Source organism: Tursiops truncatus, chromosome 13 (assembly GCF_011762595.2).
Source record: "Tursiops truncatus isolate mTurTru1 chromosome 13, mTurTru1.mat.Y, whole genome shotgun sequence".
Taxonomy (NCBI): Eukaryota; Metazoa; Chordata; class Mammalia; order Artiodactyla; family Delphinidae; genus Tursiops; species Tursiops truncatus.
Genome location: NC_047046.1, coordinates 5,626,675 through 5,654,324, shown reverse-complemented (window position 1 = coordinate 5,654,324; position 27,650 = coordinate 5,626,675). Strand labels below are relative to the sequence as shown.

The 27,650-nt window shown below is 56.5% G+C and overlaps 1 protein-coding gene across 1 annotated transcript in view; it reads right to left on the bottom strand.

Moving 5' to 3' along the window:
* The window catches only part of NCOR2 (nuclear receptor corepressor 2), a 221,843-nt gene that overhangs the window by 172,411 nt on the left and 21,782 nt on the right, over positions 1 to 27,650 (bottom strand). The window contains 1 exon segment of the mRNA XM_073789935.1: positions 19,123 to 19,169. The gene's annotated coding sequence lies outside the window, so the exon portion shown is untranslated.

Here is a 27,650-nt window from a genome sequence, read left to right as displayed (position 1 = left end):
CCCGTGGACCCTTTAGCCAGCTCCCCCCAACGGTATCATCCTTACGATAGCTGCAACCAGGAAACTGACACTGATGCCACTGGCCTTATTCAGATCTCGGGGGTTTACATGTGCTCACTTGTGAGTGTGTGTGTGTGTGTGTGTGTGTGTGTGTGTGTGTGTGTAGATCTATGCACTGTTACCTCAGTATAGATTCGTGTAGCCACCACCAACAATGCAGGACAGTTCCACCGCAAGGGTCTCCTCTGCGACCTCTGGTCTGAGCCACCACATGTGACTGTCTTTCTCTGTGGATGGGGGATCGAGTCCCCAAGACCCTCAGGGCAGGGTAGTGGTGGCAACAACATAGCTCTGTGGCTGACCCAGGTGGGCACTGAGGGCTTGGGGGCAGCAAAGGGACATGCGTGGGATCCTCTGCTGCACAGGCCTTTCCCGAGGTCCCCAGGAGAGGCCTGAGGACAGTGGGACAGCGGGCAGCTGGAGTGGGCAGCCTGGACACCAGGGAATTCCCCACTGGTTCCTGCTGGCCTCAGAGGAGAGGCCCCGAGCCAGCCACTGGCCCAGCATCCGGTGTCACTTACAAACACAGGACAGTTGCCACCCTTGGCGGGAGAGCCAGCCCTGTGCACCCGGCCCCCAGCCACGCCAGGCACCATCGGGGTGCCTGGCCCAGGCTTGGTGAGGGACAGGGCAGAAATAGGCACGCACTGGGGAAGCCCCAGGGACTGCAGCCCAGGTCCAAATGCAGACCGAGGCTGGGGCTGGGGAGGGACCCTTCTCACGTCGCTGGAGTTTCACTTCTATAAAATAGGAGGGCTCTCAACAGGGAAGAAAAGAAAAACCGATGGAGACCAAGATGTAACTAACTTAATGCAAGCTTGTGGTCTACACTGACGGAGCCTCCCCACACCTGCCCACCTGAGGCCCCTGCGGGTGTGTCACGGCTTTCTCCAAGGCAATGTGTGGGCTGCTCTCCCTGAATGGACAGGAGAACTGAGGCTCCATGGGGCTCCACGACCTGTCCAAGGTCACCCTGTCTGTGAGGGGTGGAGCAGGGACCATTCATTAGCCCCCTTAATGCCATTCAACAACTTAGGGGTGGAGACAGATGAAGTATCCATTTGCCAGATGGGGAAACCGAGGCTCAGAGCTGTGAAGTGACTTGTTCAAGGTCACACAGCCGGGATGTGAACCCAGGCAGTCTGGCCACAGAGCGAACCAGGAGCCTGCATCCCTCCCCCCACCTCATCCTCACGCCTGTGTGGCCCCTATTACTGCCCCATTTGACAGGCAAGGAAACTGAGGTTCGCACAGGGGAGGCCCAATGTACAAAGGGACAGAACCAGGATTCAAACCCAGGTCGGTGGCAACCAAGCCACGCCGTCTGGGAACCCAGCCCTCCCCGGCCTGTGCTCACATGCCCCACGAGACGTCCCGCTGCCTCCCGACGGCCCCGGCGCACCCAGACCTCAGGACAAATCACTCCCTCATCCCCTCCGCTTGCAACTGAGGGCTCCTTGTGAGCTCGGGAAGCCCTTCCAACTTTCCAGTGTTTATCCCAGCTCCTCGCTGCCAGGTCCCTGGGCAAGCCTGGGCCAGTGGCGCTGATTTCAAACCAGACACGGGCGCCCAGCCAAGAGCCACCGCGGTGGGAGCCGGGCGCCGGGGCAGCCGCAGCGCTGCCTGCACCTGCCCCCCCCTTGCTCCATGGCCACTGAGGCACCGGCCCCCCAAATCCCCAGGCCCCCAACCCACCCCCCGGGGCCAACACCGATGAACAGACGCCAGGAGCACCACATCCCTGGCCCTGCCCGCTCCCCCGCAGGGACGCGCACAGTACGGGGGCTCCGGGAAAGCAGCACTGTGCCCCCCACGCATCGCTCCCATCCTCCCGGGCCACCTGCCTGCCCAGCACCCTTTCTGGGGCTTCAGCAACTCTGATAAGGCGTCAGGGACCACCGTGCCCCAGCCATCGCCCACCTGCCGGGGCAGAACTGGGGCGTCAGAGCACAAGCCCGTCGGCCACCAAATGGGGTCTCCGGCGCAGGTCCCGGTCCTCCTGCGATCTGTGGCCCCCGATCTCTGCCCCCTCTCCCCCCGCCGGGCGGCCGGGTCACACCACATCTCCCTGCCCACTGCCAAGCCCGGAAACTTCTCTTACCCGAGCACATGACCGGCCTCTCGCTCACGTCAGCTCCAAACACAACTTGAAGGAACTCTCCCACAAAAACAGAAAAAACAAAAAGAAAAGAAAAAGAAAGAGAAGTAGAAGGCGCCAGCACGTGGGTCAGCGGAGTCCAGACACACACACTGTCCTGCTGGCTTCCAGAGGACACGCCGCGGCCAACCTCAAACCCATCCTTCCTCCAGGGCTGACCCGGGAGAGGGGCGGCCCCGCCGAGCAGCGGTGCCGCCTTCCCGCGAGACTGCGGGCTCCCGCCCCGGCTGGGGGGGGCCCTGCAGCCGGCCCGGCCCCCCAGGCCCCCGGCCCAATGCCCCCCTTAGACGGGGCGGGCAGAGGTCCCCCAGGGACCACCCACGGGACCACCCGACCCACAGCAGGGTGAAAGCGCGGCGCTGGGCCCCAGGATCCCTGCTTGCCTCCTGCCCCTCCGGGCCTATAAACACAGGGAATTACATAAGTCCACTCCTCTCGTTGGGAAGCCAAAAGTACGAGCTTTTTCTCCTAGCCTTGGCAGTAAGTAATAATTCCTCATCGCCATGGTAACCCTGGCGGGCTTCCAGCCGACACTCCGGGAGCTGAAACACGGGGAGGCCTTTTTATAGCTCGGTAGAAAAACCTCACTGTTCACCGCTCGCAGGCGAAAGCGAGCTCCAGGCCAGCGTCTCCTCCTTAACCCGTCTCCTCCCAGCCGGACCGTCCACCCAGAGGGCAGCATGGCCGGCCCAGCCTGGACCCGGCGTGAACCCAAGCCGCTGCCCCGTCCCTTCCCGGCCCTCCAGTCTCCAGGGTGACATGGCCACTGGGCAGGCTCTGTCTTTAATATATTTCTGCCCTTGTCATCTCAGGAAAAGCAAACATGACCCCCTCACATTGGTATTCTGAACCAGGGTTGTACCAGTGACAGGCCCAGAGGGTAAAAAAAGACAGTCACACACACACACACACGCACACAGTCCAAAATGGACGGCTTGGTGGTCAGCCAGGGGTCTGAACTTTGGCTGCAACTAGCTGTGTGACTCAGAGACAGGTCTGAGCTTCTCTGGGTGTCAGTTTCCCATCTGCAGCCGGGCAGGCTCTGCTCTGCTCCCCCAGCGCTCCGGGCGCCAGCGATGAGGTGTCAGGGGAAGCTCCAGAGGGATCTCCAGGCTCGCTCCCCTGCCCCCAGCAACCAGGAGTTGGGCGCAATGCTGTTTGCCTGAGACGGCATCCTGAGCGATGCCGAGGGGTCCCACGGGATACAGATGCGGGCACGGGCAGCACAGGCGGAAGGCACAGCAACTGCAAAGGTCTGGAGGCCGGATGGAGTTCGGTGTCTTGCAAAAGCACAGAGAAAAATGGTGTGGCCGAGTGCAGTGGTGAAGCGGGGAGAGCGTTAGAAGTCAAGGTCAGGGAGCGATGGGAGAGGAGTGGGGGAGGAACAGCATGAGAACTCTGGGCAAATCACAGAACTCCGTGGACTGGAGACCCTCCCCAGAATAATAATGACAACGACAGTTAACGGTAACATGTACTGTGTGTCCAGCGCTGTGTAAGCACTTCACATGTTAACCCATCTGTCCTCAGGACAGCACAACAAAAGGCAGGGGCACCCAATATACAAAGAAGGAAACAGGCCCAGAGAGGTCAAGTGGCTTGCCCAAGGTCACACAGCTGGAAAGTGGCTGAGCTGAGGTTTGAACCAGGCAAATCTGGCTTGCATCAACCCTGCCATTGGGTATAGTCAGCAGGGATTCATAGAGTGTTTGGGGCAGATCACATTTGTATGTGACAAAGGTCCTTGGCCACTGAACTGGCCGGGGGACTGGAATGGCCACTAGGTGACCTGTGAAGAGGCCCCCGTGGAGGCCACATGTGTGCTGACTTTCATCAGCTCATCCTCCAGCCTCTCCCAGAGTATTATGGAAGAATTCTACAGATCTGCCTTCTTTTACAGGTGAGGAAAACAAGGCACAGAAAGACGTGAGCGACCAAAAGCTATTATTTTTAGACCAAAGATCCCACCCATCGACTTTCACCCTGACTGCCAGGAGGCCATGAAGCTCAGGAACGGGCCAAACCGGCCCCACCAAAACACGGGCAGGCGGCGGGGCCCAAAGCAGCAGGCTCAGAACACACGGGTTCCTTTTGTTCTTTTCTGTTTCTTTGGACACAGACCTGCACCCAGACTTCCTCAGAGGCCGGCCCTGGAATCAGCAGTAACACATCCACAACCCCACCAGAGCTATTTATGCTTTGGGCAGGTTGGACGCTGGGCTGTGTCATTCCGGGGTCACTTTTTGTGTCTCTCCTCCAAGAAGCTGGGTAGCAAATGGTTTGCTGAGTGACTCTATGAGGATGGCAAACCATCAAAAACCAGAAACAGCCCCTGGCAGCCCACTCTAGGCAGAGCCAGTCACCAAAACCAAGTTCACATTCGGAATAAGTTAGTCTGTGGTCGTCTGCTTAGCCAAAGAAGGCCTCGTCCCCCACGTCTCTGAGGGTGAGCACCCCTCGGTGCTCTGAAAAAAACCAAGATTCGCCAACGTGTACTTCTAGGAACCTGTCTTCGGGCAAAGCTTTGGACGGGGGGAAAGATAAGTGAAGACGTTACAGGATACACTGTGATGGGGGCCACAGAAGCATGGGGTCCCCAAAAAGAGGCAGGAGGGGTCCCTAGACCAAGTGGCCCTGGGTAAGACCCCCAACCTCTGCAGACATCAGTCTGCTCAGCTCTGAAATGGGGCACACCTGCCTGTTGTCTCTGTCAGGGTTAAGAGAAACTACATCTCTGGGGGGGCTCAAGGGACCAGAGGAGACCCACAGTCACAGCTCCCACTCAGCATCCAGCTCCAGGTGGAAGGGATCCCCACTCACTCCCTCCCCACGTGGCTGCCTCCTGACCCGGCCAGGCTCCGAGATAAGGTTGGAAGCAGGGGGACTTCCCTGGTGGCGCAGTGGTGAAGAATCCGCCTGCCAATGCAGAGGACACAGGTTCGAGCCCTGGTCTGGGAAGATCCCACATGTTCCGGAGCAACTAAGCCCGTGCGCCACAACTACTGAGCCTGCGCTCTAGAGCCCGCGAGCCACAACTACTGAGCCCGCGTGCTGCAACTACTGAGGCCCACGCGCCTAGAGCCTGTGAAGCCCGCACACCGCAACGAAGAGTAGCCCCCGCTCGCTGCAACTAGAGAAAGCCCGTGCGCGGCGACCAAGACCCAACGCAGCCAAAATTTAATTAATTAATTAAGTTTAAAAAAAAGGTTGGGAGCAGGGTGGGGGCTGGGGGATGAGAAAGAGAGAAAGAGCTAGAAACGTCCAGCTGTGTTTTTACCTCTTCCTCTCCTTTACTGAACCCCAGTGCTCCCAGATTTGGGCGGTGACTACCCCCTCCCTGGGCAGCCTAGGTTTCCTCATCTGAAAAGCCACTTACAAGATGATTCTGTGGATGTCCATCCGCACAATGAGAGATTCTTCAGCCATAAAAAGGAATGAAGTACTGATTCATGCTACCACGTGGACGAACCTCAAAAACATCAATGGCAAGTGCGAGAGGCCAGACACAAAAGGTCACGTTTTGTATGATCCCATTTATATGAAATGTCCAGAACTGGCAAATCCAGAGAGACAAAGCCAACTGGTGGCTGCCAGGGGCTGCGAGGAGGCAGGATGGGCAGTGAGTGCTGTTGGGTTCAGAGTCCCCTTTTGGGGTGATGGAGATATTTGAGAAGTAGACAGAGGAGTTGGTTGACAGCATTGGTTTTTTTGTTTTTGTTTTCTTTGGGTTTTTGTGGTTGCCATGCGCGTGGCTTGCAGGATCTTAGTCCCCTGACCAGGGATTGAACCCGTGCCCCCTGCAGTGGAAGCGCAGAGTCTTAACCACTGGACCACCAGGGAAGTCCCTGTACAATGTCTGTTTGTTTGATTATTTATTTATTTATTTATGGGTGTGTTGGGTCTTCTTTGCTGTGCACGGGCTTTCCCTAGTTGCAGCGAGCGGGGACTACTCTTTATTGCAGTGCTCGGGCTTCACATTGCGGTGGCTTCTCTTGTTGCGGAGCACGGGCTGTAGGCGCGCAGGCTTCAGTAGTTGCAGCATGCAGGCTCAGTAGTTGTGGCGCACATGCAATCTTCCCAGACCAGGGATCGAACCCGTGTCCCCTGCGTTGGCAGGTGGATTCTTCACCACTGCGCCACCAGGGAAGTCCCAACCTTGTTTACATACTAAAAAAACCCAATGAACTGTACACTTTCAAATGGTTAATTTTACGTGATGTGAATTTCGCCTCAATTCAAAATAAATAAAACGTTGGTTTGGTTGAATGGCCACCGTTCCAGTCCAGTTTACTGATCTTCTGAAAGCCGTGTCTACCTTTAAGAGTCCCTGACCTCAGGCCTGGAGACATCAGGCATTCAGCGAACATTTATGGAGTGCCAGCGATAGGCATTGGGCACAAAGAATAAGCAGGAACAAGACGAAGATCCCTGCCCTCGTGGGGGTAACCTGGGGAAACGTGAGGAATTCAGCCACAGATAAAGATGCGATGAAATTCAAGGAGTGACAGCAGCTATGGACTGGTGGTTTCTGAGGTGGTGACGGCTCGACAGTGGCCTGGATGGAGTAAGAGAGACAGGCGTGGAAACTTCTCAGAGAATAGTATCCGAGCCAAGGAAACAGCCAGGGCAAAGGCCCTCAGGTAAGGCTGCATCGCACTTGGTGAGTTTCCAGGAGCAGCCAGCTGCCGGCGCAGCACGGCAGGGAAGGTCAGCCTAGGGATCGTGTAGGTCTTCAGAGTCCACAAACAGATCTTTACGTGTGATTAAAGTAAAATTCAAGGCTTCCCTGGTGGCGCAGCAGTTGAGAGTCCGCCTGCCGATGCAGGGGACGCAGGCTCGTGTCCCGGTCCCGGAAGATCCCACATGCCATGGAGAGGATGGGCCCGTGAGCCATGGCCGCTGAGCCTGCGCGTCCGGAGCCTGTGCTCCACAACGGGAGAGGCCACAACGGTGAGAGGCCCGCATACCGCAAAAAAAAAACACAAAAACAAAAACAAAAAAATAAATAAATAAATAAAATTCACAACTGCATTAGTTTCCTACGGCTGCTGAAACAAATTACTACAGACTGGACAGCTTGAAGCGAGAGCAGGGTGTTCTTTCACAGTGCGGGAGGCCAGCTGCCCCAAATCAAGGTGTCAGCAGAGCTGTGTTCCCCCCAAAGGCTCCTGGGGAGGATCCTTCCTTGCATCTTCCAGCTCCTGGTGGAACCAGGCTTCCTTGGCTTGTGGCCACATCACTCCCCTCTCTGCCTCTATCTTCACATGGCCTGCTCCCCAGTGCGTCTTCTCTTATAAGGACTTTTGTCATCAGATTTAGGGCCCACCCGAATCTAGGATGATCTCATCTTAGACCATTAACTTGATCACATCTGCAAAGACCCTTTGTCCCAATGAGGTCACATTCACACGTTCCAAGTGGATATTTCTTTGCGGGACCACAGCTCAAGCCACTGTCACAATCAAGACTCCCAATTCAGCAGCACCAAATGCCGGGAAACATCCCTCATCTCCTCCTCTCCTTTCCACATGGATTCCAGGGGACCAGGCTGGAAGCTGCAGGGGCAAACGCTTGAGCATCTCGAGGAAATCATCCATCCCCTCTCCCGGGGGCCCCCTGCAGCTGGCCCTCTCCCGGCCTGAGCCAGACAAGAACAGACCCCAAAGAACCCAGACCCCCTTCCCTGAAAGACGTACCCATGAGCCACTCACAGGCAGTTGGCAGGAAAGAGGCCTCCCTGATGGGGGAAGCCTTTGCCCCTGAACGGAGACTTCCCCAGACCAAATGCACTGCACTTCATTACTTCTTCCAGGCACAAAAGCATCACAGTTAACCCCTTGGCAGTTGTGGCTAAAGGTAGTGAACTGTCCCTTAGGGCTGGCTTCCCGTGTGCTGTTTTTTTTATTTATTCATTTATTTTTATGGCTGCGCGCAGGCTTTCTCTAGTTGCGGCGAGCGGGGGCTACTCTTCACTGCGGTGCGAGGGCTTCTCATCGTGATGGCCTCTCTCGTTGCGGAGCACGGGCTCTAGGCGCGCGGGCTTCAGTAGTTGTGGCATGCGGGCTCAGTAGTTGTGGCTCACAGGCTCTAGAGCGCAGGCTCAGTAGTTGTGGCGCACGGGCTTAGCTGCTCCGCGGCACATGGGATCCTCCCAGACCGGGCCTCGAACCCATGTTCCCTGCATTGGCGGGAGGATTCTTAACCACTGCACCACCAGGGAAGTCCCTCTTTTTATTTGAAAAAGGTGCCGCTCCCACCCCCAGCAGCTGTGAGCTGGCCGCAGGCAGGGCTAATTGCTCACATCGAATGGCAGTGCCATCCTGCAGCCAAGGGCACAGAGCAACTGGCAACGACGGCTGGGGCAGGGGAGCCCACGCCTGGGCAGCAGAGGAAGGAGGAGGTGTCCAGAAAAGCTCCTGGCCGCCACCAGCCAGATGCCGGAACCCAACCCAGGAAGAACAAATGACCCCAGACCAGGGACACACACTCGCAATGTGCCAGGCACTGGGGGGAACAGGTGTCACACCTGTGTGCTCCTCGATGCCTCACAGCAATCCCACGGGGTGTTATCATCCCCATTTTACAGATGGGGAAACGAAGGAACAGAGAGGTGAAGTGACTTGCCCGAGGACACACAGCTAGTAGTGGCAAAGTCAGGATTTGAACACGGCGGGGGCGGGGGGGGGGATGCCCAAACCTACATCACTAACCACTAGGGTTTACTATCTCTCAGAACACGCTGAGCTCCTCTGGAGGGCTCTGGGAGAAATTCTGCAGCCTCAGGCCTCCACCTTTGGAAATGGTGTCTCTCTGGAGGCATTAAACGTGAATTCTCAAGTCTTGGGACCATCTGTGACATTCCCTGGACCGGTCTTGCCCAGATCACGGAGGACAAAATATTTTGAGATGAAAGTCGCATCTAAGAACAGAGGCCGCAGAATGATGACAGCCAGCTGCGGCCAACAGGCAAGCTCTTTCTGGCACACATAATGTTTTTTAAATTAGGACATTGCTTATAAAATCCAGATTTCCAGCTTCTCTTGGAAAAAAATCAGAATATCCAGCATGCCAGTTAGCCACAATCCCCACCCCTCCCTTTTGCCTCATTCCTTTTCCTCAGACTGCGTCTGAGTTTGGGACACTCCTTTCCCTCACCTTGGCCACCCCCCACCCCCAGTGTTAAAAATAGCTGAACAACCACTGAAGGCCTCACTTGGCAAGGAAGTGGCAAAGAGAAGCGAGTGCCATTCTTGGGGCTGCAGGTGACTCTCCCTCCCCCCTGGCTTGCTGTGCTGGTGGCATGAACCTGCCTGAGAAGAAGGCCCACACAGAAGGAAGCAGAGCTGAGACAGAGCCAGCTCTCCAAGGTGTGCTTTGAGCCCCTGGATCCAGCCATGCCTGAACTTGTCCTACCCTGGACTTTGCCATTAGGCGCTCCCATCAGTTCCTCCTTGTGGCCTAAACCTGAATGTGTCTCCACCACAACTCAGGAGCCCTAACTAATCACCCTCAGGTCTCGCCTCAATTGATACTTGTCCAAAGAAGCCCGTCCTGACCACAGGCAAATTCGAAACTTGTTACGCTCCAGTGATACAGCCTGAACTCTGGCCACATGACCCTTACTGCTTAACTGACCCTCTCCCTCTGGACACTAAACTCCTCAAAGGCACGAACCATGCCTGAATTCCATCACTCTGACCCCAGTGGCCTACAAACATCCAGAACATTCCAGTGCCCAATAAATGTAAATTAATCAACCAGCAAAAGAACAAACGAGAGAAACAAAAGCCACTAAACTTGATTTCTGCCTTGAATGTGGTAAAGGACCCAACCCCTGAGGTCTACAGAACAGCCTCAGATCCAGAGAACTACTCCTGCTGCCCCTGGCTCTCAACATTCCTGAAACATCATGACCCCAGGGCCTTTGCACATGCTGTTCCCCCCCCCCCCCACACACACACCCCTAGCTGGCTCATCCCTCTTCCTTGCATAGGTCTGGTTCCTTCTTATGGTCCAGGTCTCAGTTCAACTGCCACCTCCTCAGAGACCACCCTTGATTCCTCTACCTAAGACGAGCCCCCCAGAAAGCAGGGTCGTCCCACCCTGCGTTATTCCACAACCAGCATTTCCCTGCCTTGCAGTAGCATGTTTGTTTATTGTACTGCCCATCTCCCCATCAGTCTGTGGGATCCACAAGGCGAGGCCCTGGTGTCTTGTTTGCTGTGTATCACACCCCACTCCCAGGAGGCCATGGGGACACCAGGCTGGCTGCAAGGAGGCAGGAAGCAGACCCTCATGTCCTGACCAGTCCTGACCAGCCCAGAGCAGCTGTTGCATGCCTGAGGGCCCTATGTTACACGGGGAGGCTGGCCCACCGCCGGTGCAGCGCTGCCAAGGGATTCATTCTGGCTCCAGGCTCAGGGAGGGCTGCAGGTGGTGCCTGCAGACCCCATAATCAACAGCAGGTGCTGTGGAGTCAAGCTTCCTGGGTTCAAATCCCAGTTCTGCCAGCTGCCAGCTGTGTGACCTTGGAGAAGCCACTTAACCTCTCTGCGCCCACAGCATCCTTACATACAAAATGGGGATGATAATACTAGCCCCTACCTCGTAGGGCTGCCTCAGGAAGTACATTAGTGAATGTACATGATACATTTAGAACACAGCCTGGCATAAAGTAAATGTGCAGGAATCATTAGAAATTACAGGGTTAATAATAATGATAATGGCAAACTCTCACATAGCACTAAGGCAAGCAAGAAGTCAGGAAATGTTGGCTTGGGTAATAAATGCAGTATTTGCTCTGTGCCTGGTCCTGTTTGAAGTGCTTTACGCAGGAGTTCCTACAAGGTATGTTTGTTATTATTCATTCAATGTGCTTGTTCCAGCTCTTCCAGGCAGCCTCCCCGGATTGCTCCAACCCTCAGGAGCAACAGGGACACACACAATTCCTCATGTGAGTCCGTCCTCAACTCCCCTCTCCGTCCCAGGCTACAGGGAGGGGCAGGAGAGCCCCCAAACCCCATGAGACTGAAGTCAGCACAAGGGTGTACATGCCCCACACCAGCCCAAGCTGCAGCCCCTGCTGACTCCCAAAAATGCAGGCCCCATCGGGCACCGCAGAAAGTGAAACATGCTCCCTCACTGCAGTCTGCAGTGGGGCAACTCCTGGTGGAGGCCTGGGCATCCCAAGGGCATCCCAAGGGCTCAGGCCCCACTGCCCCTGCCAGGGTCAGATGTCTGAGACACAGGGCACACCGTGAAAGAGGCAGTGACTTTGGCTGGGGGTCTGGGGTCTGCGTAGATGGCGTGTGAGAACGATACTGCCCCTCCAGCCACTGCCATCCTTTCTGTCCCCTAAATGATATGGGTGCAGCTGGTCTCCTGGCCACCCAGCACAGCAAGGACCCCAGCGAAGCTAGCCTCTGGCATGCACAGGCCCTTCACTTCTCGGACAGGAGAGGCAGACCCCTCCATGCCGGGGACCTGATGTGGCCCCAAACCAGGTGGTAAGAGCTGGTTAGAATGCCGGCCCCAGCACCCACCTGCTGTGTGACCTCACTCAAGTCCCTCCACCTCACTGAGCCTCAGTTTCCTCATCTGGAAAATGGGTCTAACGATCATTATCACAGGCAGGACAACGAGTGTCCAAAGAGACAGCAAATCAAAGTCACAAAAAAAGAAAGAGAAGATCTAGAAAGAGGCTATTTTAATTTCTGCAAATGGGCTTTTGCTTTGTCATTAAATGAAACAAAATTTTATTTCATGGTTCAGAATGGTTTCTGTTTGGATTTACGGCAGTCCTGGAAGGAATGAGCTGATCTTTTCAGCATTTAAGCCTCTGGGTGCCTTGAGCCACCCTAAGTTAGCATCTCCCTCAAAGGGCACACGCTCAGCAGAGACAGCGCTCCAGGTAACCCACACAAGAGGACCTGGAGGCTAAGTCAGAAGACCTGGAAGGATGCGGGCTCTGGGGCAGACAGACTGGGTTCGAAACTCACTGGTTGTGTGACCTCAGGCAAGTCACTTAAGCTCTTTGCTCCTCAGTTTCTTCATCTGTAAAGTAGGAATGACAACGATCCCTACTTCACAGGGGGGTTGGAAGATTATATAAACTATAACAGGTAAAGTGCAACGTGATTACTGTGATAAACGCTGTTACTGTTATTGCTGTCATTTGCTGCAATTTCAAAAGGTTTAGAAACCCAACTGCAGGATAAAGACACAAGTCCACCGGGATCCCTGGTGTCTGGGGGACCACCACCACCCAGCTCTCACTGGGAGCCCAGAAAGGCAGCGCCTCCCTCCTCCCTCCAGCTGGGGGCAGGGATTCCTATCAGACGGAAAGAGATACATGTCAGAGCTGAAGATTAAAAACAAGTACAATTATCGGGCAGGCATCCATCCATAATTATGAATTTGATGTAATTAGGCACCCCACTAACTTCATTACTTATTTATTTACGGGATTGCTTATTTAATTTACAGTCCTCCTTCTCTGAAAAGTCATCTTGGCTAACACCCCTCGGGCGAGGGAGGAGGGGACCCCCTCCTCTGTCCCTACCCCCACTCCCCATGCTCCTGCCTCGCCCCAAAATACCTCCCCAGAAGACCTCCGTGACTGAGACGCAAAGCCTGACATTCACTCAACAGTGCTCAGTGCCAGCCTGGAAGGTGGAAGGTGCAAAACATCCTTTACACCTTCATCTCTCCAGCAGAGGAAACCCAGGGGGAAGAAGGGTGATTCTAGGCACCGCCACCCTGTCACCAATTCCTGACGTGACCCTCTGGACCAGCGAGCACATCGGTGCACCCAGTGGGGCTGATACTTCCCAGCTTGGAGAAGGAGAAAGCACCCAGCTCTCGCCAAATGACCTTTGATAAGTCACTTGACTTCTCAGACCCTCACTTTCCTCAACTGTCAGATGGGATTATTAAGAACAACACTCACAAGCTAGCTAACCCTAAAACCCCCAACTGCTGCTAGTTATTGCTACCCTGTGGCCTCAGCCAATGCAATAAGGCAAGAAAAAGCAAAGTGGTTTAAAGACTTTCTAGCTTCATTCATTAATAGCCAAGAACTAGAAGCAACCTAAAGGTCCATCAGCTCATGAACTGATAAACAAATGGAATCATATATGCACACAATGACAAGTGAATCTCAAAAACTTCACGCAGAGTGAAAGAACCCAAACACCAAAAAGTACATACTTTATGATAATTTTATTATGAAAACCTAGAAGATTCTATAACCTCTATGACAGCAGATCAGTGGTTGCTTCTGGTGCAGGGTGGGTGGAGATTCTTTTGGGGGTGATGGAGACGCTCTACAACCTGATGGTGGTGGTTATAGGAATGTTTACGTTTGTCAAAACTCAAGGAAATGAACCCTTAAAATGGGTGTATCTTATTACAGGTTAATTACATCTCAATAGGCTTTTTTTTTTTTAACTATAACAGAAGAATATATACATATATTATTAACACCACTAACTCCAATCCCCATGCCCAGGTCAGGTCTGCTGGTTCCTTCACTGCCCCTCAAGTTCCCCCAAAGCCCCTGATTTATGAGCCCTGGACAAGTCAGGTAAGGACTGAATCCCAGATTTAGCCCTTCCTTCCTGGGTCATTTAGGGCAAATCACTTTGCCTCTCTGCCTGTCATCTACAAAAGCAGGGTTATAAGTAGCATGGTCCTTGGGGAGTTACTGTACACTAAAATAAACCAAGGTAAAACTACCTGCTGCAGGCTCCGGCATACAGCAGGGGCCTCGTTACTGCTGCTGCTAAATGATGAACGGGCAAGCTCCAGGCTCAGTGTGGACAGGGCTGGCCAGGCTTCTTGTCCCCCCACCATACATAAGCCCCCGGCCACAAGACTCCCAGCCTGGGTAGCTGCCTCCACCACTGAAGGGTCCAGACTGCCAGGGTTCCAGCATTTAACTGATGCCTGCTGTCCAGGACAGGACAAGTCTCCTTGACTCCACCCAACTCACTCCTCCCGGGAGAGCGGACACAAAAGGATGAGGGCCCTGTGGAGAGGAGCTGGCCCTGAGGGCGGGACAGTATGCCCTAGAGGTCACTTGGGGACAGGAGCTGGCCGGCAGAGAAGACATCCTGATGGAGAAGGGGCGTCCTGGCAGTCAGGCCATCACATATACACCAACTGGGGCAGGACAGGGTCACCCCAGAGCCCACTCATTTACGTAAGGAAAAAGACAATAGGAAAAGGACGGCAGGGAGGGGGCTTCAGGGACTGAGGGGCTCTGTGCCAGCTCCCATGCGCCTGTCTGAAGGCGGCTGCTGCTGCCCTGGGAGTGATGGAGCAGGTAGGCAGCGCCTGGCAGCCATGGCAGGAGGGGCATCCCTCGGGCCCGATTAGAGGGCCAGCCGCAGACAGACGCGCTCAACTGTCAGCCTCGTCCTCCCAGCCCGCCATCAGAGGCACCATTAATTGCTGTCATTTGAGGGTGGCCTGTGGGGAGAAGGAGGGGGGCTGCGGGAAGGGGAGGGGAAGGAAAAAGAAGGAGGAGGGAGAGGTGGGGGATGCAGGGAGGAGGGGAAGTGGGGGGAAGGAGGGGGAAGGACAGCTTGCCCAGGGCTGAGCATCCTGAGCTGGAAGGAGAGAGAACCACCCATACATTCTCCTCCTCCACCCAATGAAGGGACCAGCGTCCCCCCAACTAGGGGCAGAGCTCGTCGACCCACTGCCCAGGTGGGGCAAATAGAGTCCAGAGAGGTGTGATTCTGCCCATCCCAGCCCTGTGAACGTCCCCCGCCGTCCCCAGGGGATCCAGAAAGCCCGGCCGCCCCCCTCCCATCCACCTTCAGCCTCCACCCACCCCCAACCCCTCCCCCCTCCTCTCTTTGCTACCAGGCACCATGCTGGGAGAGGTTCAAGGCTGGGGCAAACCCCACTTTCCCACGGTGCCCTGCACTCACACAGCTCCCCCGCCCAGGATACCCAGCGCTCCCCTCCACCACCTCCACCACCGCAGGGTCAAAGCCTACACGCCACCTCCTCCCAGGACCGCCACCCTCACAAAAGATTCTGGAGCTGGGCTCCCTCTGCCACTTGCACACAGGGGACGTCACATCACCTCCCTGTGCCTCCGTTTCCTCATCTGTAGAATGGGCATAAGGACAGTGCAGTGTTGAAGTGTTTGCTGCTGTTACATGATCACCCAGGACTTCTGTCCTCCTTGACCCGCACACGTCTCCCCTTCTGCCTCTTACTGTGGTTCTTTCTCAGAAGTGCCTGCTCCCCTGCCCCTGACTCCGGGTCCACCAGACCCAGCCCAGCCACCCCCCCAAGATGAGGAGGGTCTCAAAAGGCCTCCCATGTGGGGTCCATATTGTGCCTTTGCCTTCAGGAGGGGAACCCAAAGCATCTGCCCGGCCTCCATGCCCCCCGGTGGTCCCGCTGCCAGACGCCCCTGCCTGTCCCCAGACAGGCCTTGTCTCTGGGCTGAGGAGCCCCTTGGGTCCTGCCAGGGGGCTCTCCTCAGAGCACTGGAGTCCTCGGCAGGGGGAGGGACCCCCTCCGCCCCCTCCCCCGTCTGTCTGCCTCGGCCTCCCTCAGACGTGATGGATCGCCCCAGAGGAGGAAACTAAGTGCTTGCAGACAAAAAGCCCTTTTATCGTCCTCGGGTGGCCCACTGGAGTGACAAGCGGATAACAGCCACAGGAGGAAGGCTCTCCGTTAGGTCTGCGGTGCAGATGGATGGAGGACCGAGAGGCAGAGGAGAAGGAGGGAAGATCACCCCAGGCAAGGCCGCCTCCCTTCCAACTTCCAAGGCACCGAGAACGCCAGGTAGAAAACCCGGCTGGGCTGATCACTTTGGGGGGACCACCACCGGTGTCCCCCATGTTCCAAGATAAAACCCATCTCTGTGGGGCCCAGGGCCTGGCTCCGGAAGCAGGCAACCTCCAAGGCTGTCCCTCCCTCCTGCCTACTGGGGGCCCCCAAAGGCTCAGGAACAAAGGAGCAAGGCCTGACTCATGCAGACTCCTGCAATCCAGGAGGCCCATTCCACACAGCCTCAGGGCCTTTGCACGGGCTGTTCCCTCTGCCTGGGAAACCCTTCCTCCAGAGACCTGCAGGCTCCCTTGCCTCCTCCTGCAGGTCTTTGCTCAAATGCCACCTTCTCAGGGAGGCCCACCCTGACCCCCCCATTTGAAACGGCAACCCCCAGATCACCCACACACTCCCCAAACCCCCTCTCTGCTGGTGCTTCACCCCAGCGCTCCCCACCGAAGGGCACACTACGTATCTGACTTGTGAACTGTCTGCCTCACCCAGGGAGGACGGGATTCTTGTCCAGCTTATTCCCAGCTCTATCTCCAGCACCCAGAAAAGGGCCCAGCACACAGTAGGTGCTTTAGAAAGAATCGTTCAATGAATGAAGAAAATTAAAATCTCCCAGTAGCAGCCGGTCCTGAGCCAGGACGTGCCCAGTAGTGCCCTCAGCAATCCTTGGAGGACAAGCATTTGACAGACGAGGAAGCCAAGGCACAGAAGTGTCTCAGCCCCCTGGGATTTGCACCCAGGTCTGCAGGAGGCCCGCCCACTGCAGAACCACCCCAGAGACCCAGGACGCCAGTCCACGGCTGGGTGTCACAGACAAGGACTGAAACCCGCCCCTAACCTGCTTCTCGGCGCTGCAGCCTCAGGGAGGCCCCTTCCTATCTCTCAGCCTCAGTTTGCCCCTCTGCAAAATGGGGTTGCACAGGTAACCACCTCCCCCCACTGTCCCTCCCAGGACGCTGCCCTGCAGTCCCTACCGCACAGGTGTGGCCCTGATGAGGGAACAGCAGTCAGAAGTGCTAAGCAGAGAGACCCCATCGTGGACGCCAAGGGTTGGGCTGGGGGCTCCTCAGACCCTCCTCCGGCCTTCCTTGGGGCCAGGCCTGGCTGATAACCCTTCCCAGCCCTAGAAGAACAGCTCAGTCGGTAAGAGGTAAAGAAAGATGCTGGGAGCGCTGAGTGAGCGCTTCCTACCTACTAAGTACTGGTGCTCGCAGCAGCCCACGCCCCACGTCCCGAGCCCCAGCAGCTGAACAGTGCTCGGTGACACAGAGCCAGCAAGGGGTCAAGCTGTCATTTGCGGGGGGCCAGTGCCTGCGCCCCAGCAGCTGCACCCACTGACGAGCCCTTCCTCACTGGCACGGACAGGGGCTAGGCACCCCACATGCACTCCAGATGTGTTTCCACTGCTTCCCCAAATTGCCTGACTCTCCAGAAGCCTGGGGGGTGGGGGGTGGGGGTGGGGCATTTCCTCACCACGCCCACAGGGGGGTCTCTGACCACATGACTGCCTCTCCCAGGCCTGGGTCAGCTGGTCACCCTGTCCCCGCGGGGGCAAGGACAAGACACAGGGAGGGGACCCGCAGATTCAGCTCCCTCCTCTGCCAGGGCTCCCGGCTGCTTCAAAAAAAATACAGAAACCAAAAATCTCAGCAACGATCACCAGCTCTGTGGGGGGATTTGATTCCATCCCCATTTTACAGATGGGGAAACTGAGGCACTGGGTGGCTCGGGACCCTGCCCAAGGTCACGCAAATCACAAGCGGCAGACAGAGATATGCACTCAGGCAACCAGGCTCCAGGGTCCCCGCCTGGGACCACTTGCCTCTCCTGGTTAAAAAGAATATAAAATAAAAGATGCCTCCCTCTACCACCAGCCAGGCCAGTACCTGAATCCCCTCCTCCAAGCCTGTGCTGGGAATTCCATGGCGCTCTCACTGCTGGGGCCTGGGTTTGATCCCTGGTCGGGGAACTAAGACTCCACAAGCCGCACCACGTGGCCAAAAAAACAAAACAAAAACAAAACAAACAAAAAACAAACAAGCCTGTGCCCACCCCACTGACTCTCACCTGGACTGCCTTCCCTCTCCCTGAAACCCCAAACTCTGCCAGTGCCCCTAGGACCGCTCTCCACTCCCCCTGATAGAGAAGCTTTCTGGGGAGACCCCTGCCGTCAGATGTACCAGGTCGGCGGGGGGACAGGGAGGGCAGTGGGCACAGACCAGCCCCACAGGGGCCTCAGTCTGCTTGGCTGCAAAATGGGTGCATTGGGGAGGAATCTGCCAGGTTCCCTGGGAGAGTCAAAGAATTAGCCCCCGCTCTTTGCTTCCAGCTGAGACGTGGCACAGGTGACCCACCTGTGCGTCGGTTTCCCCTTTTATAAAATGAGGATAACAGCCCATTTTGGAGCACCGCTGTGAGGGGCACAAGACACAGTGACGTGAAAAGCACTGTGGTGATGGGCTTTTGAGCAGCTCCTCTGTGCCAGGCGCTGCTCCCTATCAGCTCATTTAATTGTCGCAGCAACCCTACGAGGGGACACTCATTACCCCAGTTTACAGACAGGGAAATGGAGGCACAGGGAGATGAGTGACTTGTCCTGGGCGCCCAGCATGAAAGTGGCAGTGCCGGGACTGGAACCCCAGCTCCCCTGCTGGGCACGGCGACCACGGTGGCACACAGGTGTCTGGCTCGAGGGCCTCCTCCAACGTCCAACATCCCAACTCGAGGGCCAGCACACAGGCTCCGCCCTCTCTGAGCCTGCAGCCCAGCATCAGGGCACAGAAGCAATGTGGCCATGAACCCCAGAGACAGAGAAAACCCACTGTCACACAGCTGCACTGCTGGGACAACCCCTTCTCCCAGGCACCATCTGTACATCAGTGCACTCAGCCAGAAAATACCCCATCCCGGGGGAACCCACAACCTCCACCCTGGGCAACACTGCTGCCCAGACCCCACCCCACAAGGCCACACAGAGCCCACCACCACATCCGCCAACAGAACCTGGCACCCCCGCAACTGCCAACCCCCTGTCCACGAGACGGTCCCAGCAACACGAACCCGCTGGAGACAGCAAGGAGGGATAGATGTGAACCTACCAGAAACAGCCACCAGCAACGCTGTGTCCTCAAAGACTCTGGGGGACCTGCAGGGGAAAACACGGGTCTTGTTAGCAAGGATCACAGCATCCCCATGGGCTAAGGTATGACCACATCAATGTGCAGGTAGAGACGGCAAGGCCCACTGGCCTGGACTTGGGGCACTGTGTACATCAGGCCAAGTGTTTCTCCACGACAACCCCATGAGGTGGTACTGCTACCCCATTTGACAGAGGGGGAAACTGAGGTTCAGAGAATCAAAGTCTCACGCCCCAGGTCCCACAGCTAGGAAGTCACAGAGCTGGGATTCCAATCTGAACTATGTGGTTATAAAGGCAGCTCACACCCCAGCCAAGTCCCCAGGGGACCCCGGGCCCAGATCACACTGTCGCTGTGAAAATCCCCCATTAACTTCAAAGGGGACCCTATGAAAAGTCAGTAAGTGACACCTGATGGAGGGGTGGGCCTACGACTCTCGTTCAAGAATTTCTGAGTCACCATTCAAAGTCAAAACCAGCACAATAAACACTAGTGTCCAGAATATAAAAAGCACGCTCACAAATAAATAAGAGCCAATCAACCCAACAGAAAAATGGGCAAAAAGACTTGATAGAACTTCACAGAAGTGGATATAGAAATGGCCAATAAGCACATGAAAAGATGGTCAATATCATTAGTCATCAGGAAAGTGCAAACTAAGAGACCACTACGCACCCACCTGGATGGCTAAAATAAGACAGACAATGCCAAGTGCTGACGAGGATGCAGAGCAACTGGAATTCTCAGACGTCACTACTTCAGTGCAAAATGTGCAACTACTTTGGAAAACAGCTTGGCAGTTTCTTACCAAGTTAAACATACATTTGGGTGACCATGTGACCCAGCAACTCCACTGCTGGGTATTTACCCAAGAAAAATGAAAACATATGCTCCTACAAAGATGTGTACATGAAAGTTCATAACAGCTTTATTCATAATCACAAAAAACTGAACACAGTCCATCCATAGATGAAGGGATAAACAAACAGCGGTACATCCATACCATGGAATACTACCCCACAATAAAATGGGACAAACTACAGACACACAACCACATGGAGGGATGTCAGACTCAGAGGCTAAGCACACGCGAGGATTCCATTTATAAGATTCTGGGAATGGCAAGACTCTACTTTCACGAGTAGAGAGGTCTGCAGGGGCAGTCACACTAGAACAGAAAGATGATTCCCACAAAAGTTAGGATGTTAAGCACCTCTGGAAAGAAGACCGCATGTGACTCCTTAAAATTATTCATTAATCTGCAGCCACGTGTTTATGCATTCTTTTTTTTTTTTTTTTTTGGCTGTGCTGTGCGGCACGTAGGATCTTAGTTCCCCAACCGGGGATTGAATCCCTGCCCCCTGCATTGGGAGTGTGGAGTCTTAACCACTGGACAGCCAGGGAAGTCCCTATGCATTCTTTATTGTGTTAGCTTCTGCAAGAAAAAGAACAAGTAAACAAATAGTAATGGGCAGACCACTAGAGAGAGATCAAAACCCTGGCTGTGGTCCCAGCTCCTCTACTAACGGCTGTGACCTTGGAGTCTCTGACCTTGGTTTTCCCATCCAGAAAATGGGCCCACTCCCCACGGCTGTCTCCAAGACCCGTCCATTCGCAAACATCTCAGCCTTGAGTGGACATTTAGGGAACCCCTTCTGCACCCCTTGCCCCCACCCAGGGATCAAAGGCGAGTGGAGCTGCGGCTTCCGGCTCTCACAAGGCTGAGGCAGCTGCATGCAGGGCTCAGGCTCTGGGCCCAGGCTCCCTGAGTTCAAATCTGGGCTCTGCCCTTCCTAGCTGTGCACCCTGGGACAAGTAGCTTCACCTCTCTGAGCCTCAGTTTCTTCATCTCTAAAATGGAAACGAGGGGGACTTCCCTGGTGGTCTAGTGGTTAGGACTCCGCGCTTTCACTGCCGAGGACCCGGGTCTGATACCTGGTTGGGGAACTGAGATCCCGCAAGTTACATGGCGTGGCCAAAAAAATTTTTTTTCATTTTTAAAAATGGGAACGATGATACATTAAAAACACCGACCTTACAGGGATGCCGTGGAGGTAAAGTGCTTTCAGAGCCAGCGTGGGCTCACTAGCAGCAGTCAGTTCCTGCGGGGCGTTCTATGACCCCAAGGCAGGGGCTGGCAGCTAAGCTCCAAGACCCCAAGGAACCCTAAAAGGGGCAGCTGCAGGCGGCACATGGGGAAGGACCCTGCCCCTTCTTTCCTGTCCTTTTAAGGTTTTTTTCGCTACAGTGCCTCCAGGCTTGACACTTGTCCTGCCATCTGCGGCAGCTCCAGAGACAGGGCCCTGCAGGAAGGCTGGAAACAGGGAGGCCCAGGCATGTCTCCGTAACCATCCCAGCTTCCCAGAAGCCTCTGTGGCCAGCCCCCTGCAGCAGGTCCTGCAAAGGGCTCAGGCGGGGTCAGGTGGCTGGGCGCTCTCCCCAGGCACCACTGTGGAAGGGTTGGGAGATCAGACCCCACCTGCTTCCCACCATCTCCCAGCCCCAGCCAGTCCCCCCTGCAGTCCCCCAATGGACACAAAGCACCTGATGGCGTGAGGTCAAGACCGGCCTGGGCCGGCCCCAGGGGGCCATACAGAGCATCTCCCAGCAATGCCCACAACACGCAGGTCCAGAGAGCAGTTCCCAGCCTAGAAAACTTGGGGACTTCCCAGGAGAAGCGACGGCCACGCTGTGCCCCACGGAGGAAAGTGAAAGGTGCGCTTGGCGAGAGGATGGGGGATGCGGGCAGAGAACAGCTGATCACAGCACGGAGGCTGGAAGGAAGCGGAGCGGAGTGAGTGTGTGTGTGAACGGGGCGGGGGGGGGGGGGGGGGGGGGGCAGGGCTGATCGCCGCAGGGCCCCTCGGATTCCCAGGGGCAGGGAGACCCTTAGGAGGGTTTCGCATGCAGAGAAGGGACAAGTCCCACCGGAATTTGGAGAGTGCATTCGGGCTGTGGAGTGGAGGATGGGTGAGGGTGGAAGCGGGACAAGTGGATGGGATGGAGAGCATTTTGCAAGTAGAATTCACGCGGGCGGGCGAGGGATGGAAGGGGAGCCTTGGCGGCTGTGCTGGGCTCCCGGCTTGGACAGCGACAGCTCTGGGTGGGGGAGGGAAGGAGAACCACATGCACTTCCTGTGGCCTTGCTGTGCTCGGGCTGCTTCCCGGGTACCTCACGTAATCCTCACAACCACCCCGGGAGGGAGGGAGGGAGGGAGGGAGGGATGGGGGCTTCTGTTTCCAGGCCAGGAAGCCGATGTTCAGCAGTAACTCACTCAAGGTCAGGAAGGGAAGGGAAAGAACCAGGATTTGAACCCAGGTCCAAGCGCTTTAAGCCTCGGGAGCCAGGGCACTGGTGGGGGGACCCTCCTTGAGCGTGAACAAGGAGAGCGGGAGTGGGGAGGTGGCCACTCCCAGGCTGACCCCGGGCACCCCCAGCAGGGAGGGGGCTCAACAGCTCCCTAAGCAGAGCTGCACCCAGTGGGACCTCCGTGGGCCCTGAAGGTCCCCGGGTCCCTGGGCCTCCTAGGAGGGGGGCGGCTCTGACCCCCGTGCGAGGGGCTCAAGCCAGGGAGCAGACCCTCTCATTCAAGGTCTCAGCCACGCTCGTGCGGACACTGCCGCACATCCGCAGTCACACACACACATACTCACGGCCTCATTCACTCACTTGTTCACACTCGTGCATGCCTGCGCACACTGTGCTCCCACGCACTCCCACACACACGCGCTTGGCCCAGGAAGGCTCCGCGGGGGAGCCAGCCCCCCGCACCGTGTTTCCAGCCATGGTCCTGTCGTGGCCCAGCCCAACTGCTGAATCCCAGCCACAACCTCCTCTCCCCCCACCCCTGGGGGAGAGAGTGGGGGAGGGAAGGAAGGGGGGCTGACCAGACTGGTTGCCCAGCAAAGCAGATAGAGGAAAGAGGACGGCTTGCAAGGGTTCCCCTCCCCCAGGCCCTCGGTAACCCTCCCTTAAGCACTTCAACAGCTCCCCAGGGCCCACGGGCTGAGACCTGCCCCCACATGGCACCAAGCCCCCAAACAAGCCCCATCAGGCCCCCCTCAGAGCTTTGGCCCTCAACTCTGCCATTTGCCCTCCCACCCCCTCCTCTGCCTTCCCAGCACCAGCATAACACTGCCTTTTTCCTCCTCCAGGAAGCCCACCCAGATTACCCCAGCCACAGAGGCTGACCCAAAGTGTCCATCCACCCCGCTCGGAGACAGGAAGCTAGCAGTCCAAGGCCACACAGGTGCAGGAGGGCAGAGCCAGTTGGGTTCAAACCCAGAGAGCTGTCCAGCTTTGACTGGGATACCAGCATCAACCTTCGGCCAGTTGACAAGCTTGACAGAGCCCCTGCACAGGGATGGAGCCATGAATACGAAAGACAAGGGTCCTCGGGGGACACGGTCACACCTACCCACACTCAAACACCACACAGATACATCAAGAAAAGAGCAAGATGGGGAATTCCCTGATGGTCCAGTAGTTAGGACTCCAAGCTTTCACTGCCAAGGGCACAGGGTTCAATCCCTGGTCCGGGAACTTCGATCCCAGAGCTGTGTGGCGAGGCCAAAAATAAAAAAATAAAATAAAGAGGAAGAAAAAAGAAAAGAGCCAGACGACGTCAAAGGGCAGTGACTGAAGTAACAGACATAAACCAGCATAAACCTGCAATGAATGACAGGCGTGATGGGGGATGGGGGAGGACTAGAAGACAGGTAGGGTCTCCCAGGAGGTGACACTGGAGCCCAGGGCTGAAGAGATAAGGAGGAAGGCGCAGCAAATGCAGAGGCCTGGAGACAGGACCCAGCTAAACTGGAAGCGGTGGTGGACGGGGCGAGGCGGGGGGCGATACCGGCCTGGGTTTTGTTTCCAGGGCGAGGCCACGGGAGGGGAGGGACACATTCGGATCTAACGCATGACCAAGTAGAACAGCGTGAGGCATGGCCAGGGAGGACACTTCCGTGTCAATCCCTGTCGGCTCCATGGAGGTGGTGTCCTCTTCCCCAGGCCAAGCCTCAGCCTCTCTCTGCACTGGAGTCTCTCCTAAGGTCAGAACCTGAGGGCTGAAGTCTCAGTGCCAGGCAAGTGCTTTGTAGCTGAACCTCAGTACCTCCAAACCTTTCCCACCAGGCTGTGCTATGGCCACCCAGAGGCAAGGCCCCGACCCCACTGGCCCCTGGAGGCCCTAGCAACACCGGGCCTTTGCCTCCACCTGCTCCTGGGCAGGTTGCTAAAAGTGATTGCACAGGCCAGGGCTCAGAACAAATCCTCCCTCCCAGCCCAGCCTCCTCTGGGCCTCCAGCCACGTGGGCCATACCCTCGGCAGGGCCCCAGGAGGCACACTTTCCAGGTGTGAGAAGGAGAGGGGTGTTGATAGAGCCCCCGCAGTGCCTGCAGACGGGCAAGGCAGTGACAGAGGCAGCCGGGGTGCCAGTCCTGGCTCGGCCACTCCTGCACTGGACGCCCAAGTCACTTCATCTCCCCGTGCTTCTATTTCGCTGTCTATAAACTGAGGGATGGTAACAGTGTCCCTTCGAAGGGCTGCTGTGACCACTAAATGAGTTAATACAGCAGAGCCCCTTAGAGCAGCGCCTGGCACAGCGTAGACCTCAACAAGCTTATTAATCACAGTAAGCGCTTTCTGCATCTCCCCACTTCAGGACCCTCACAGCAACACTCCAAGAGAAATGGGGAAACAGAGAAACTGAGGCATGGAATGGTCACCTGTCCCAAGTCTCTCAGCTGGAAGCAAAAGAAAAAAGCTGGGACATGAACCCTTTCTTGAATCCCCTGACCCACCCCCACTCCCAGGGACCCTGGCAAATTCCTCCCCAGTGTGCTCATTTCACAGCCAAACAGACCCGTACCAGACAGGTCTGTGCCCACAATTTGCCCTGGTATAAGTGATAGCAAGTTGTCTCTCCAAAGAACTCCTACACACCCCTCAAAGCCCAGCTTATGATGTCCTCTCCCCTCCCCTCGATGTTATAAGCCTTTCCAGTTAGTCCAGTCATATCCTGGCCCTCACTGCCATCTCACCCAAAAACTCTGCCTGGCCACCTCCAGCAGACCCTGAGCCTTCCAGGAAAGGGCCTGCCTTATCCCTCACTGAGGCCACAAGGCCTGACGCAAAGGCAGATGCACAGTGGGAACAGCAGGGTGAGGCTCAGAGTAAAAGAGACTGCATACAGAGGAGGGTTCAGCACAGTAGGGCCAACGCTGTGAGGTGCAGCTGACAGCAGGGCTGAGAGAAGGCCTGGCACACAGTGGGCCCAGCCGACTCACAACAGACTTAACACAGTGCCCGGTGCACAGTGGGGCCAGGATCACAGAAGGCACTGGGGGAGGCCTGGACCTGCCTGCCATCTTTCACCCAATCCCCGCACTCCCCACCGCTGAAAAGCCCCCCATGCGCCTCCCATACCCATGCGAGTCCCACCTACACTCACAAGCCCAGCGGCCTCCTCCTCCAGGCAGCCCACACTCCCTCATGCTCAGCTACATGCAATCTGGCTGCAGTCACAAAACCAACAGCAACGGCAATAATAACAGTGGCCATGACTAGCGTTCAGTTACTCCTGTGAGGACACCAAGCTGAGCCTTTACATACTCATTTAACTCTCGACAACCTTTCAGGTAGGCTATTTTATTTATTTTATTATTATTTTTTTAAAAGTCTACAGAGCTTTTTTTTTTTTTGCCCGCGCCGCATGGCATGAGGGATCTTAGTTCCCTGACCAGGGATCGAACCTGTGCCCCCTGCTGTGGAAGCGTGGAGTGTTAACCACTGGACTGCCAAGGAAGTCCCCAGGTAGGTTATGTTATTATCCCCATTTTACAGATGAGGAAACTGAGACTTGGGGGGGGCGGGTTGAGTCACTTGTCCCAGGGGTTATACAGCTGATGAGAGAAGTCAGGACGGGCACCCAGGCGGCCTTAACCGTGCACACAGGGCTGAGCGCTGTTACTGTTAGTGGTACCCTTACCCTATGTTCTCAGACCCTGAGCCGGGCAGCAGGAACCCGACTTAACCCTCCCTGCAGCCTCCTGAGCTGCTGCTACCCATTTCCTGGATGGACAGACTGAGGCTCCAAGAGGGGATCACACAGCCAGGCTGCCACCCACTTCAGTGGTTCCCCACCCCACCCCCAGGGGCGGGTTCTCCATGATTCTCTCCCCAGTCAGTGCAGAGGCCAGAAGCCAGCGCCTGACGAGAAGCAGGAGCCACAACTCACCCACAATAGCCCTCCCCAGTCATCACCTTCTCCCAGGGCAGGACCCCCCGCCAGGCTCTGCCGCGCCAGCCCAGGAGCCTCGGCACCAGCCCTCGAAGAGGAGACGCTCCACCTGCAGCTCCCGCTGTCCCATCTCAACCCCCTCAGTGGGCACAGGTCAAGTTCGACCAATCTGCCAATGAGCCCGGGAGGCTGGGACAAGGTCCCTGCCCAGGACCGTCCGGGCTGGAACCAGGTCCCCGAGCCAGCCTTGGAGAAAAGATGCTCCTCCACCTGCAGCCCCCGCCTTCCCATCTCAAACCCCCTCAGTGGGCACAGGTCAAGTTCTACAAAATCATCCAGGGCCCAGGGGCTGCTGCAATGCCCGCCACTTTGAGGAAAGGGAAGTGATGCCCACGTGAGCCTCCATGTGGCAGCGTGAACCATACGAGGCCAAGATGAGCAAAAGCCACGAAACGTGTTCTACCGATGCCCTAAACGCGATCCCGCAGATCCGGGCATTGCCCCCAGTGGGCAGGCATAACTTCCGGAAGCCATCTCTGCAGGCTGGATTTGGGGACTTCAGGTACAGTGTGACCCAGGCACCCAGGGCAGGAGCAGGCCAGGGTCCTGAGGTGTTAGGGTGTGGGGGACCTAACGCCCCTCCCAGAGCTGCCTGGGTCTGCCAGACACGTCTCTTCACACCCGATGAACAGGGAAGTCTCCCCTGTCCCCTGGGACCGGGTGTGGCCCTTCCCTGTCACTGTCGTAGCAAGCAGCCCAGACAGCCAGAGCGGGAGGGAGGCAGCTCTTCCACTTAGAAGCCACTGGGATATTTTATTTTCCTTCTCAAGTGACAGCTGAGGCCGGCTCTCCTTGAAGCTGCGGAGAGGCAATCGTGGAGAGTTCACCCAGGTCTCTGATTCCCCACCAGCCTGCAGCAGCCGGCGACTGCCGGGGCGTGGGGGCAGGGCAGTGGCGCAGCAAAGCCAAGGCCACAGCCAGTGTGGATGTGAGTGGACAGGGCCTGGGGGAGGACAAGAGGGGAGGAGGGGCTGTGGCCCATCAGAGGGGGACACATGGGCCCACCCAAAGGGGGCACAGCCCATCCAACCATGGGGGCCACGGCCCCACTCCAGGGGGCTCAGGCCCATCCAAGGGGGGCACACCGTCAGGAGGAGAATGAGGATCCGCACTGACCCTGCCCGCAGGCCCCCCAGCCCCCAGTCCACCTATCCGGGCTCCCAAAAGAGACCTGCGCTGATCACAGG